Source organism: Anneissia japonica, unplaced genomic scaffold (assembly GCF_011630105.1).
Source record: "Anneissia japonica isolate Jap-2015-1 unplaced genomic scaffold, ASM1163010v1 scaffold287745_len380231_cov175, whole genome shotgun sequence".
Taxonomy (NCBI): domain Eukaryota; kingdom Metazoa; phylum Echinodermata; class Crinoidea; order Comatulida; family Comatulidae; genus Anneissia; species Anneissia japonica.
Genome location: NW_022744415.1, coordinates 93,244 through 108,288, shown reverse-complemented (window position 1 = coordinate 108,288; position 15,045 = coordinate 93,244).

Genomic DNA, 15,045 nt, shown 5'->3' with positions numbered 1-15,045 from the left:
GAATGAAATTATGAGTACGATTTGATTTACACCATCTTTAAATTATGTATAACTATAAGAATTGAAATGCACGCCATCGTGTTGGGATTCAATATTTCTTGACATTAATCATGTCATCATCAGAAGAAATAATTAATGTCAAAATATTACAGTGACTATATTGTGTTGCTTTAATAGGCCAAATTTGATACTGCTTATGATGCCTTGAGAAGTGAAATTTGCATTTTTTTTTCATATCTTATGTTACCACCTTTGTGTGTCACTGTTTCAAAAGTGTAGAAGTGAACCTGAATATCTAAATGTAAGTGCAATCATTATTTGATCACTATGCTATCTAGATGGCGCTATACAAGATATTGCTCTTCTACGGGCGCCTTAACCTTTGGTTACATTTGTTAACTGCTGCTAGAGTTTATAGGCGATAATTGAGACTATCATTCCTCATTAAATTGCTTTAAAAGGTGTGGAGGAAATTCAACCCGCGATCTCTTGCATGTTGCCAAAACGAGTGCCATGCCACTACAACATAGGGGCCCGATGCTATATAGCACATAAATCCAACCAACCGGGCACTCCTTCAAACAACCGATATAATACCCCCTCACAAAGTGGGACGGATGTAAACTAGAGCGTCACCTACTGTGTGGGTTGGAAAAGCATGAAGACCCAGAGGAGATATGATAACAACAAATAAAATTATCACGTACGTACGTGTTATTATCACGTACGCTATCACGTACGTACGTGTTATTATCACGTACGCTATCACGTACGTACGTGTTATTATCACGTACGCACGTGATAATTGTCACGTATGTACCGTACGTTATAGTAATGCGTACGTACCGTACGCATTACGTTCCTATATGATAGTAATACGTGCATGCGTGAAATACGTACGTATGTGATAGTAATACGTACGTAGGTGATAGTAATACGCACGTACGTGATAGTAATACGTACGTACGTGAAAGTAATACGTACGTTCGTGATAGTAATATATACGTACGTAATAGTATGTACGTACGTGAAAATAACGATACGTACGTGCGTGATAATAATACGTACGTACGTGATAGTAATATGTGCGTTCGTGATAGTAATATATACGTACGTAATAGTATGTACGTACGTGAAAATAACAATACGTACGTGCGTGATAATAATACGTACGTACGTGATAGTAATACGTACGTACGTGATAATAATACGTACGTACGTGATAGTAATACGTGCGTTCGTGATAGTAATAGAGAGTTTGGGCAAACTAACGTATACGCATACTTATCCGTCTCAGAACACGTATACGGATAAGTTTAAGTTCGTACGGTAGCTTTTCTCATTTGGGCAAAAAATATGTGACGTACCGTAGAGGGTAGTAGCACTTACAATGGCAGCGTACATGAAAAGCAGGAAGCCGCTGCTAATACTAATAGCAGCGGCTTTTTTTTACTGACTATGACAGTCTTTTGATTGCTGCACCTGCTCAAAATAGGAGTAAAAACCGGATATTATTTGGCGGAGGTGTTGGCCCATAAAGTTTGACTAGGCTAACCTAGTCCAGCCCTAGTAATAGGCATAGCAATGGCCTCAAGCTAGGCCTAGGTTGATTTGACAGTCAGGCCAAATTTTGACTTTGTATCATTTGCATGCAGAATTTATAGTCCAAAACTTTGTCAGCATTTGCCTTGAATAGTCTGTTCTGCTTTGACAGAACTTGCCTTTTTATTTTCAAACTTGAAAAAATAATATACCAGAATAACTTCATATGTTTTCAACGTGTGAAATGGGCTCAAAACGCATCGAAAACCCGTATCACGCACGGTATTGACGCCACACTACACAAAGACTGTGACGTAGTGCGCGAATTTCATCCATACGTATACGGATACGGAGTTTGCCCAAACTGTCTAATAATACTTACGTACTAGGCATATACAGCCGTAATATTTTATTATAGCTCAGGTAGTGTTTTTGATAAATTTATTTTAATTGATGTTTCTTCATTAAATGCTAATACTGTATCCTGTTACACAAATTGCAGGATAATGTATAATGCGATTTTTTTAAATAACATTTGAATATACATTAACAATAGTAAGTTTACGGGACCCATTATTTCAAAGCTCTATAATGAGGGTAATTAAAATATGACTATATTAAAAATTACATTTTGTTGTTTTGGTCATTGATTCTGGTTTTGAGATTACATGCCCAATAAGCGACCCTAAGCATTTAAACGCTTCGGGATCCTTGATCCCTGATATTCGGTCGATTAGTTCTAGCTCTATATTAACTTGCAATGCATACTGTAACTCTGTAAATAATACGGTACTGTAAAACTACCGTACCACATAGGCCTACATGCCATGTTGATAAATTTTCCTTCGCATATACATTTTAGTTTAATTTACTCTTAGTTTAAGTTTATTTTTCTCTTACATTTGGATGCACCGTTGGGTATTGTCCAACGTGTGCCACTGTTACGAAAATGTTATCCATTGAATTGAAATTGGCGAAGGGTACAAACAGTAGGCAGGATTTTTAAGAGAGAGAAGGGGTGGGGGTACTATTTTGTCTCAAAAGTGAAGTTTGAGTCCTTACTCACCTCAGCCCTATCACGGTTATGGACTTTAAGGATATATACGCCTCAGATGTACAGATATGGCACTGTAATAGTGTCAAATTTCAAATGTTTGTAATTAATTCCAACAACTTCTATGCTAATATTACTTTTCACTAATGATTTAAAAGGGGGTTTCTGTGAACGGGTGTCCTTTTTTCGAACTCTTAAATAACCTTTGCTATGGGCTTGGATCACCCGTCATGCGAATACACAATGTTTCCGTCTATGAAAGGCCTCTTCTGAGTTCGTTTCATCAGATGCTAATCCGATATTTTGTAATCAAGGAAGAAGAAATTAATATTTAAAAATCACTCGCTGACAACTAGGCCTAATTCATTAATTAATAGGTGAACATAAAAATTGTATAAATATAGGTAGCAACTGTAACCATAAAGAATACAATTTATAAATTACGGTACACCTCAATGACCCAGTTGTTTAAGGCATAGCCAGAAGACATGTTCTGGTTTCGAATTCCAGTTGGGAATCTTGTTTTATACTCGCAAATTCCTCCTAACGTTCAAAATTGATATTATAAAAATAATAAATATTTTTTACTTTTAAATATATCTTTTAAAAATTACGGTAAAAGACAACAAAGCCTAGGTAGCCCAGTTGGTTAAGGCGTGTAAATAGACAGCAGAAAGTCCCAGGTTCAAATCCCCGTTAGAGAAGATTTTTATTTAATAATAACACTACGTATACGTAATGTTAACACGTAGGTAATTTTCGCCGCACGACGTTAACCTTAACGTTAACGGATGACGTCATAATTTATTGATCTTGATTTTAGGATTTTATGTGCTCGACGTACGTTACCTCAGGTTTGCGCATGCGTATTTCGATCTGTTTACAAAAGGGGCGGAGCTATCGCGTTGCATGTTGAGTACTAACGTTAAAGGTAAGGTTAACGACGTGTGGCAAAAACTACCTATTATCACGTACGTACGTATTACTAACCGTACGTACGTATTACTACTACGTACGTACGTATTACTATCACGTACGACGTATTACTATCACGTACGTACGTGATAATTATCATACGTACGTGATAATATTACATACTTACGTAATAATTATATTTCTTGTTTATCATGCCCCCTCTGGGTGCTCGTAGAAAAGCGTGCAACGGGTAACAATTGCGATATCGATTACATATCGACTACTATTGGTGAGCTTTCACGCACGATTTTACTTTGCGATTGGTTGCGATTGGGTGTCGCAATTGCTACAACCGATCGCAATGTGATGCTTGTCTGAATGGGGTATTAGATTGCAGCACCTAATCGCAACGGGTAATGATTGCGATATCGATTATTTATCGACTACTATTGGTGAGCTTTCACACACGATTTTACTTTGCGATTGGGTGCAATTGGGTGTCGCAATTGCGATGCTAGTCTGAATAGGTTATAATTCTTGCGTCATTAATTCTGTGACATTGACATAATTCAGCCTAGCGACCTCTATCGACATAGCTGGTCCCAGTGACTAATGTGAGTGAAATTGCTTTGTATTCACTAGAAGTGTTAATGGTAGGTAGGGTGTTTTAAATATGCTTCTCATACCTTCCTACAGTGTTAGCACCAATAGGGTGAGAATAAAATGTCCTCATTCCCATTGGAGAAGCATGGACCCCTTGTCGTCGGACTAAGGAATTCGAAATAGAGGGGCCACCACTTTCACAGATTGAGAGCCAACACCACATTAGCCCCACCATTGTTGGAAAATTTTTATGATTATAGCACCTCTAGATGGTCTGAAATGGCACTCTTGATTATAATTTTTCCTTTTTTCTCCATTTAAAAAAAAAAATAAATTAAAAAAATTCAGGGGGGAGAGATGGGAGCGGGCCCTTCTTAGCAATAAACGGGGCGTTTATTCGAATAAATACTGTATTGTGTTTGCTATACCGTTACACATACAGTAGGTCATCTACGTCATTATCACCATGGTGATAATGTACAATCATGTACATTATCACCATTTACATAATTTATCAACAAACGGAGCAGCTTCTGCTAATAGGGGCATAGAGGGTGCAAGCTACCATGAATATGTGCTTCATTATCATCATCACCATATTGATCATTATCATCATCATAATTCTTTTCACCACCTTCACCTTCATCATCATTAGCCTACGCCTACCTGCATCATCACTATTATTACCACCATGTATATCACCATCATTATCATTCATCATCATCATCTTCTTCATCAATAATGTCAATACTACACCATACAACTATATACAACCAATATTAATCATCATAATCATCATCATCATTGTCGTTATCATCATCAACATCAACATCCTCATCAAAAACTAGAATGTTTCACCGTAATATTATTTTTTTTATATACGTATTTTAAAAATAAGACTTAAAGCCAGGCTCCGACGGATTTTTCTAAGACACGAATCTCATACCGTAAAATTTCAGACCCAATGGACTTAACTCGAGAAGAAGTCCACCTCGAAAAGAAGCCCCTTCAGTTTGCAAAAATAATCCAGAAAAAAAAAACCATCTCAAAAAGAAAAATAACTTATATCAAAAGCCTGATTTTTATTATATAATTTATATAGTATTACATACTGTATGTACGATATTTAGTTGTCCAATAGATTGTCGTCGCGATGTTTTGATCAAATTATTTTAATTGAAAAAATGATGCTTTAATTTTTGTGAATTTGTAATAAATATTTAATTCCATGCTTCATTATCCTTTACGGCTTTATATTAGCAATTCCAAATATTTACCATATTCATTTTGGAAAGAAGCCTATCTAGAAAATACGCCCTTTTAAGGGTCGAAAAAAAAAAAAAAAAAAAAAAAAAAAAAACCCAGGGCTTCTTATTCAATGTTTTTGACGAAAAACTTGGGAGAGGTTAATGAAACTCGGAAGCGGTAAAAGAGATGCAGATTTTTAGATATTCAAAAAATGGGGAGTGGAGGGGAAGGGTGTAACTACCCTTTTTCCACATTTTCCCCAGTTTTTAAATATTAAAAGATGTGTATCTCATTTATGGCTTCTGAGTTTTTCGTCAAATATGCTTTTCGTGTCTTAGAAAAATCAGTTTTACAAAGTATCAAGTTTTCTTTTTCCTCCGGAGCCTGTTTTTAAAGAAAAGATGTTTTAATTATTTTTATTTTATATTTATAAGGACCCCTCTGAAAATAAGATTGTTTTACGACATCTTTTGTGGGCTATTCTTGGTTCCTCTGATTATTCTAGTATTTTAGTGCTATTGAATCAGGAGGTTTTTTTTCTGTTTTTATATAGGCCTATATCTTATTCTGCATCTTCTATTTATATATATATATATATGTATATTGGAACCAAATAAATTCAAATCAATGTAAATAAAATAAAAATATCATTGTCCTCATTTTAAAGCTCATCATATCATCACCTTCCTCATCATCATCACTCCACCATCAAGTTTTAACATGTTCTCCTTATCTTAATAAAATGGGAATACAGTAGTGTTTGGACAAATATGGGCTTACTTTTTATAGTAAGTGTAAGTGTGGGCAGACGAAATATGATTTTAACAGTATCGTTTTCTCTGGTTCCTTCATCTCTCTAATCGTTAACCATTTATTTTTCGTTTATATTGAAGGAAATAAAATGAACATACAGGATATTAATCATTACAAATAGTTGTTTTTACCCAGAACTTGTTATTTGGTTTAATGTAATGTTTTAATAAAAACCTGAACATTTCCCTTTGTAATCCTAATAGTAATCATTCGCGTGCTGTTAAATACGCGTGCATTATATCACATACATTGAACAAAAACCTCTCATCAGGAGTTTATTCAGGTGATGGTAAATCACAGTACCTGCCTCGTAACGGCTTGCAGTCGTCTTTTGAGGTAGGGCATAGTACGAGCATGTTCCAGTAATCTCCTCAAGTAGGGAAACTGCCGTATTCAACCTGTAAAAGTGGGATAACTAGCAACAAACAATCTCTGATTACCTGCTCGCGACGATTGTAATGCTTTCACTCGAACACCACGAAATCGTAAGCAACTTTCTTTTTATCAAGGCCATGTTTGATTTCAGCACCATTGTAAGCGAACGTAGGCCCGTGGATCGCGCGCCGAAGATTACATACATGAAGGGCGCTAGAATGGGGATTTTACACCATCAATGGTCTGCAAAGCACTCCTCGAGGTATTCGTAATTATGTGACTTTGTGTCAATACTAGTCATTGTCATATAAAAAACATGTCCTTGGTTGTTAAAATGTCGCTAACTATTATTGTCATTGAATTTGTTGAACTCTGAAGTGTTATTATGGAAACGCACTAAGGGTGGGCTCTATGTGATTTGTCTTACTTTGATTCAATCTCTAGGTAAAATTCAATGCAAAGCCCACAAATATTCCTATTCCAGAAGATTCAACAAATAACACTACAAACTGACGTTCGACTTTTTTTTATAAGCATTACCTTAAACATGCTATTTTAATTATATCTTAAATATAGGCCTATCTCTACTTATTAAAAATAAAACATAGTATTGGCCAATTTTTGCAGTAAATCTTAATTGCGAATTCGGTTTATAATGAATATTATTTAAGACACATTACAAAATATTAAACAATCAAAAATGTAATAAGCTCAAACTGGATTAAATAAAATGGTATGTTACTCATGTTTATGCTCATTTATTGCTATTGTTTGTTATTGTATAACATTCTAATTGTAAGATAGCACAGTACACTCTTTTTTTTTTTCTTTTTTTTTATAAAAACCAGTAAAATTTTGCCCAGACTCGATTTCAGGCTAAAAATTGTATTATTTTGTTCTTATTTTTAGACACTTTTCAAAATTAGGAAATTATTATTTTACAATCAGTATATTACTTTACTGTAATATAGAGGGTATTACATACTCACACCTATACTGCAAATAAGGTACAAATAGATTTGTTGGTTTGACATTTTTACCTCAGCCTCAATTTGTTCTTATTTTGATCTTAAATTAAAAGTGGAACTTGTCTGGCCTCCTACACATATGTGCTTGGTACTGAGTATTATTTCTGTTCCTTAAAATACGTGGGTGTTATGAGATTTTGGAAACCAGTAATTAGCGTTCAGATTTAGAAGTTTATATCCAGAGTAAAGAAATTTGGAACGCGACTAAATTAGTGTGATTCAACGAGGCCACTGAACACCTGTAACTAGGCCTACTACAGTAGTGAGTTCTCAAATGGTTGACCTATCTGTAATTCAGCTTCGGCTGCAAAAGGAACTAAGGGTATACATTTTTGATATTTGAAAAATGTAATAGGCCTATTATTATTCGAAGAGAAGTAGATGGCGAAACTTGTCCACTGTTGCAAAAAGTTTAAAAATTTGGACAAACCAGGAATGGATTCAAGGAGCACAGACGCCAGCCTTTCCCACATCATTTCCCTACATAATGAATTAAAGAAAATGGGGATGGATAATTACACTATCCATATTTAAGTCCGTAAGTTTCATTTCCGGCCATCTTGATGTGCCGTACCAGAAAATGTTGTACCCCATACAGAGGCTAGGTAGTCTGGACCATCCATCTGTAAAAGTCCCTTCTAAGCTCTTTTTGAACTCCTAGATCCACTACTAGACAGACACATTTTACTATCAATGAGAGCTAGACAGATATTGACACCTCTTTTATTATAAATTATGCGTTATACAAAGTCCTATACAAAAATACAACCCATTACCTTTATATATTGTTCTAGGTGCGTGTCCCGTGTCACTAACGGTCTTTCCCACGGGTAGATCCATTCATAACTTATTCACATAGTTAGGAATTTGAAAATCGATGTGAGCTGAATAGGACTACGAAGTTAATCACATTCACAGTCAATTTAAAGGCCAATTAGAAGAGGCTGGTTACAGACCCTGGAAACCAAAGGATGATCGGATATTATTTCGTTGTGGAAATCGAATTAAAGTTTGGTGAATACGAAACTGTAATATCAACCGGCAATTAGTTACAAATACTTACAGATCTTTCTCAGTCCAACATTCTATATATGCCTGTTTGCATTAGTAGTGTTTCTTTGTTGATCATTATTACAATATTATTAATATTACTGTAATTATGCACCTGTCTATGATATTGTTAAATGACTAAGTGAACATTGTATTCATCATTTCGATAAAATTACTATAAATAATTACTGGGCCTACTTTGTTAATTATTATTACCATTATCATAATCATTATCATTATAATTAGACCTGTCATCATTATGCCTACCATTTCTACTATAGTTTTCATTCTCATTATTATTATTATTATTATTATTATTATTATTATTATTATTATTATTAATATTATTATTAATACGAATTTAGTATATTTGTATTCTTTTTTTTTCATTCTCAACATGTTTCATTTTCTTTTTGCAAAATACAGAAATATTAACGAAGAATGTAACACAACTAATTCAAAGCACTCAGTCAGTTATGATTCTGATCTAAGAAGAGGTTCCCATTTGTTTGCACACTTTACAGTATTATGTTAACGGTAATGCCTAAAGTCTGAACCAAGCTAAAACGCACTAAGCCACAATTTAGGAGCCTTTTCACAAGCCCATAGCAAATGTTCCACTGTTTCCTATTTCTTAGAAACTACTAACTTCAACTGGAAATTTCTCTCTCCTCCAACTTGTAGTTTAACAAAATTGTGTTTGGAAACGTTTAATGTTACTATTTTCTTTATTATATATAATTTAGCAATGTTAAAACTTTCCTGTGCTGTATAAAAATTTAACCGTATAAAAATATTTATGGTATCTTAAGACTAGATTAGGCCTTCTATCTTATATAATCGGCCTAAGTCTATGATTAAATTTAGGCCTACATTAATTTAAAATAAGTTTATTGGATTTTAAATATTTTTAAAAATTTAGCAATATTAAAACTTTCCTGTGTTATTTGCTAAAATCCAAATTATCTGTATAAAAATGTTTATGGTATCTTAAAACTAAATTAGACCTTCAATCTTATGTAAGCCTAATTAAATTTAAATGTTATGCCTACATTAATTGACTATATGGCAAGCTTATTTGGATTTTAAATATTAAATTTTTTTGTTGGCAATTTATAATGTCACATTGTTTCGGTCGTTGGTTTGGTATTTTAGTAATTTGATTTTATAAAGCAATCGAAGTCCATTTAGTTTCTTGACTTCATTTGTATCAAAAACGAGAACGGGATTTAATTAATAGGCAGGACTGCAACAGGTTTTACAGATTGACTGAGAATTGTTTAAACCAAAAAATAAAAAAGTGAGAACGTGGACTAAAAATGCTGTTGCATAACTGTAGAGATTTTGCTTATTGTCAAGGTAGGCTAGGCGAATAGTGGGGATACATTTACATTGTTTCAGACACGTGCCGGGTTTATTCACTGGCGGAGATCTCACGCGTACAGGCCTACGAACTTATTCGCTAAGAGGCCTAGGAATCTTAAAATCGATGTAAGCTGAAGATAACGATGTAGTATAACAATACCTGGATACAGATTGACCAAAGCACAAGTAATTCAAATGCCAATGAGAAGAGGTTCAGTTCTTCTATGAGACCCGGGAAACTGAATGACTATTGGGTACTAATAGAACTATAATTTGTGATGAAAATGGAATTAGAGTTGTAGGAATACTGAGAGGATGTTTTATCTTAGTTCCATCCTCTTTAGGCTACTTAACTGTTCTTCGTTGAAGTGGGTTAAACCACTATAGTGGCTACTATAGCTAGGCATATTACCACCATATAATTATATTATATTATATTATATTATATTATATTATATTATATTATATTATATTATATTATATTATATTATATTATATTATATTATATTTAATATATTATATTATTAATAATAACATAGGCCTAATTATTAATATTATTAACATAATATTAACGTATAATATACAAATCAATATATATAATATTAATATAGGCCCTATTATTTATATTATTAATTATTATTATATAATTATATTATACTATATTATATTAATTTAACTGTAATTTAAGTATTTTATGCACTGTATGTATATTTTTAATATTTGTCTTGTAATTTAATTTGTATTAATATTTTGTGGACAAATTTCATATACTGTACTAGTTTATATGACAATAAATAAAATCCTGAATCTTAATTCAGGCCTTATATTTATAACAATTAAATTACTATATTTAATACAACATTATTATTAGAGTTATTATTATTAATATTATTATTATTATTATTATTATTATTACTAGTTTAGTAGCTTTACTGTAATACAAACAGATGTTTTCTTTTTTGTAATGTATGATGTTGTTGTTGCTAAATAATATTATTCTTAGTTATTTGCAAAACATCGAGAAGTTAGTTCGAATCCCGGTTGGGGCACACTCGAGGATTGCACTTTCTTTATGGTTAATATAGGCCTATCATTATCTTATATAATAACATACATATTATGACAACAAATGATTATAATAATATTGTATCAATAACGCATGTTTTTGTCATCTATAGACTGACAGGAACAACATCAACAGCTATAACAATGTTAAAACTAGATACCGGTTATTATTCATTGTGTATAATTGGCGATTAGTGCCTCTCATCATCAAACCCGAATTTCCCCACAAAATAATAACTTATTGTCCTCCTGTTCCTAGGGTTTCATGCATGGACATCTTCTCCTTAGCCTTTGAATTGTGCCTTGCCAATCTGTGTCCACCCATTGTTCTATCAACATCGTTATCCTCAGATAATTGATTTGAAGATTCCTCAGTACTACTTACGGAATCAGTTTTAAAAGTATACGCGTGAGAAATCCGTCAGTGAATAAATCCGGCACGCGTCTAGAACAAAGTAAAGGTATCGTCGCTGTCTATCTAGCCTACCTTACAATAAAGTCAAAGCTTCTCTTTTTTCCGAAGTTATGCAACCGTATTTTTAGTCGACCATATTCTGTCCAACAGCTTGTTTTGCTTTAAATAATTCTCAGTAAATCCGTATAAAATCTGTTACATACCTAAGCCGCTTAATCATACTCAACATAATTAGGAATAATCCTATAGGAAACGGTTTAATAGTATTTTTTTAATGTTATAATAATTATCTTTCTGGCGCAATTTATAATTTGTAATAATCCTGGTATGTAATGACTAAAGAGATATACAATGGCGGATACAAGGGGAGCCTAGCCGCCCCACCCCAATTTTCAAAAATTATTTTAAAAAATGGAGAAAAATTATATATCAATTTAAGTGTACGAGAGTACCATTTCCGGCCTGTGTCATAATCATAAATTTTCTTGCCCCTGGGGTGGTCTAGGCCCATCATCTGCGAAAGTTCCACCCTGGGCCCCCTCTATTTCGAATTCCTGAATCAGTCACTGGTATAGCACACGATTGGAGGCGACCTGGGCTCCATTCACTGAAATCATGCAAAAAAAGTAATGATGTATCGTATGTGAAATCAGTTGTTTAAAATTAGATTTGAACTCCCGACCAAGACGTTAGCAGGAAATCCCGGATTCGAATCCCGATTTAGGCAATATTTTACATACTCACAGCTTCCTCGATTTTTAACTTTCAAAATAATAGGCATGTATATGTATTTATAATATGTGTATGTATATAGGCTATATTGTTCGTTTTTTATATAGGCCTATATCTATTTTTTACAAATTTTTGAGTAGGTGCCGACAAATATGTATGATGTTGTTGTTGCTAACATTGGACAAAGATGGGAAAACCGGGGAGGATCTGAATCTTCTTTTAACTCGATAATCTGACGAAGAAGAGATCACTAATGCAACAAAGCAAAGGGGACAATAAGGGCGATTTTCAAATCAGAACAAAACCTAGGGCCTACTAAGAAATTATAGATCCTAAGGTAAAACGATAAAACCCTGATAAGGAGCTGTGATTACCACCTAAGTTCTTTATTACACTAAACAGTTACATTTGACTTTCATTGAGGAGGGGAAAAGCCAAAGAATTAATCTGCTATCGCCAAAGACGTTCCGCGTCAATTTCTTCTTTCAGAATAAAATAGGCAGAAAACATAGAAAATTTGAAACTTAATGTTATCCTGTCTACAGTAAAAAAAAAAAGAAGATAATCTTCTAGAAAATTAAATTATGACATAGATCTGTTCATTTAATTAAAAGGATTATAATAACATTTTTTCTTGAAGGTTATTTTGCCTCCTTTAAACACCGTATGTTTATGTCCCTTTAATATCTGTGTAATTAATTAAACTTTTTAGCAATGTTAATACAATTTTTCCTCTTACCAAGTCTTTTTAAAATTATATATGTTGTGAACCCTTTGAATTTAAAATTAAAATTGTGGGATTTTTCTTTTTTTACATTGAAAATTGTAAATATATATGCCTACAATACAACTCCTTTAAATGTTTTGTAAATTTGTGAATTCTCTTTTTAATTTTTTTTCTTTTTGTAAAGATGTGTGCAATTTAATAATTTAGTAATTCTGTATTTGAATGCTCTTATACAATATATTGTTTTTAACTTTTTCTGTCCAATTACTATTTTAAATATATGTACAATTTGTTTATATTGTATTTTCAAAATGATGCATTTTCATTTCTACAAATATTGAATAGTATATTATAATTTCAATGATATAATTTTATAATTATAGTATTAATGGAAAAATATATACAGTTGTATCCTCAACTAATATTAAATTTAATTTTAGTATGAAAGCAATATCAATATAAAAATATAATTACATTTTTGCAAATTATTTTTTTATTAGACATTTAAAAACATTATTTTTAATATCTTAAAAACAATTGATCAATATAAAATTATGTGTGCAAGGAAAACTAACGTTACGCCGATTAATTAGCGATTATTAATAAATACTTCTAATTGAAATGTAAAAGTTTTTAAATTAAAATATATAAAGTAAACTTCTATCAAATTGCATTTTTTTTTCTGGTTCATTAGGCCAACACAAACATGATATTTTCTTTATTAAAAAAAAATATTTAAAAAATATATAAATGGTTAGCAGAATTCCATTTTTTCGCTCTGAGCTAGTCCCTCGTATTTTTTTCTTCTTTCTGTACACATGCACAACATTTAGAACCAAATATGTTTGTATATTATTATTTTAGTGTAGGCCTATTTTAAAAACGTAAATTACATTAGTAAAATACATGCATTTGTATGTACTTTGCATCAACATGATTTTTCCATTTTCGATATTTTGGCCATTTTAGGGTGGACCCATCGCGGACGGCCTGAGTACTGTAGGCACGTTACCTAATAGTTTCGAGCGATATATTAGGTAAGTGCTTCCACGAGGAGCGATAATTATATATATATATATATATTTATTTATTTATATATATAATATATATATATATATTTATATATATATATATATGCATGTATGTATATGTGTGTGTGTGTGTGTGTGTACGGCTATAGGCTTATACATTAATTAGGCCTGTATACTACTAATGATTAAAATCTTAATTATAAAACGTATCAACATATAGTAGGCTCTACCTAGTTACCTATAAATATAATTGATATCACATATAATAATTGTAATGAGATACTTTTATGTCCTTAATAATATAATGCCTATTTGTGACAAAGGAATCATATTTTCGTTGTCGCTTTTTTATCGTTAAAGTATTCAAACCACCGTACAACCTCGAAAAATCGCATAGGCTTAATCTCTAGAAGAAGTCCATCTCGAAAAGAAGCCCCCTCTTTAGCTTGCAAAAGTAATCTCGAAAAGAAGTCCATCTCGAAAAGAAGAACATTGCCTTCTACTCAAGATAATGTGGGCTTCTTTCGAGATAATATATTCAAGCTGATTATTGTGATAGCGGGCCAGTTTGGATATCATTTTATTGTACTAGCATGCTTGAAATTAAAACAAAAATATTAAATAGAATTTCGAATTCCATAGGCCTATTGAAAAATGTATAGCAATCATTTGGAAACGAAGCACCCTCCCCCTCCCCCACTCTTTAATTTGTAAAAGTAATCTCGAAAAGAAACCCTTCTCGAAATGAAGCCTATCCAATGGTCCTAAAGAGAGAAGAAGAAGCCCAGGCCTTCTATTCGAGGTTTACGGTTAAATTATTATTACCTTTATACAATACACATACAAAAATACCCAAAATACACATACACATACTACTGTAACTTACGCATATTAGGTTTGTTCTTTATTTATTCTAAATTTCAAATTAAAACTGATACCAGCCAATGCTGGCTTATGAGTGAAAAACTGGACATAATATACCGTACACAAACAAAGATAAACTCTAAATCGTCTTGCAGTAATGTTATAAATCTATAAATATATTTTTAACGTTAAAGAAAAGAAATCTGCTACGGCGTAAA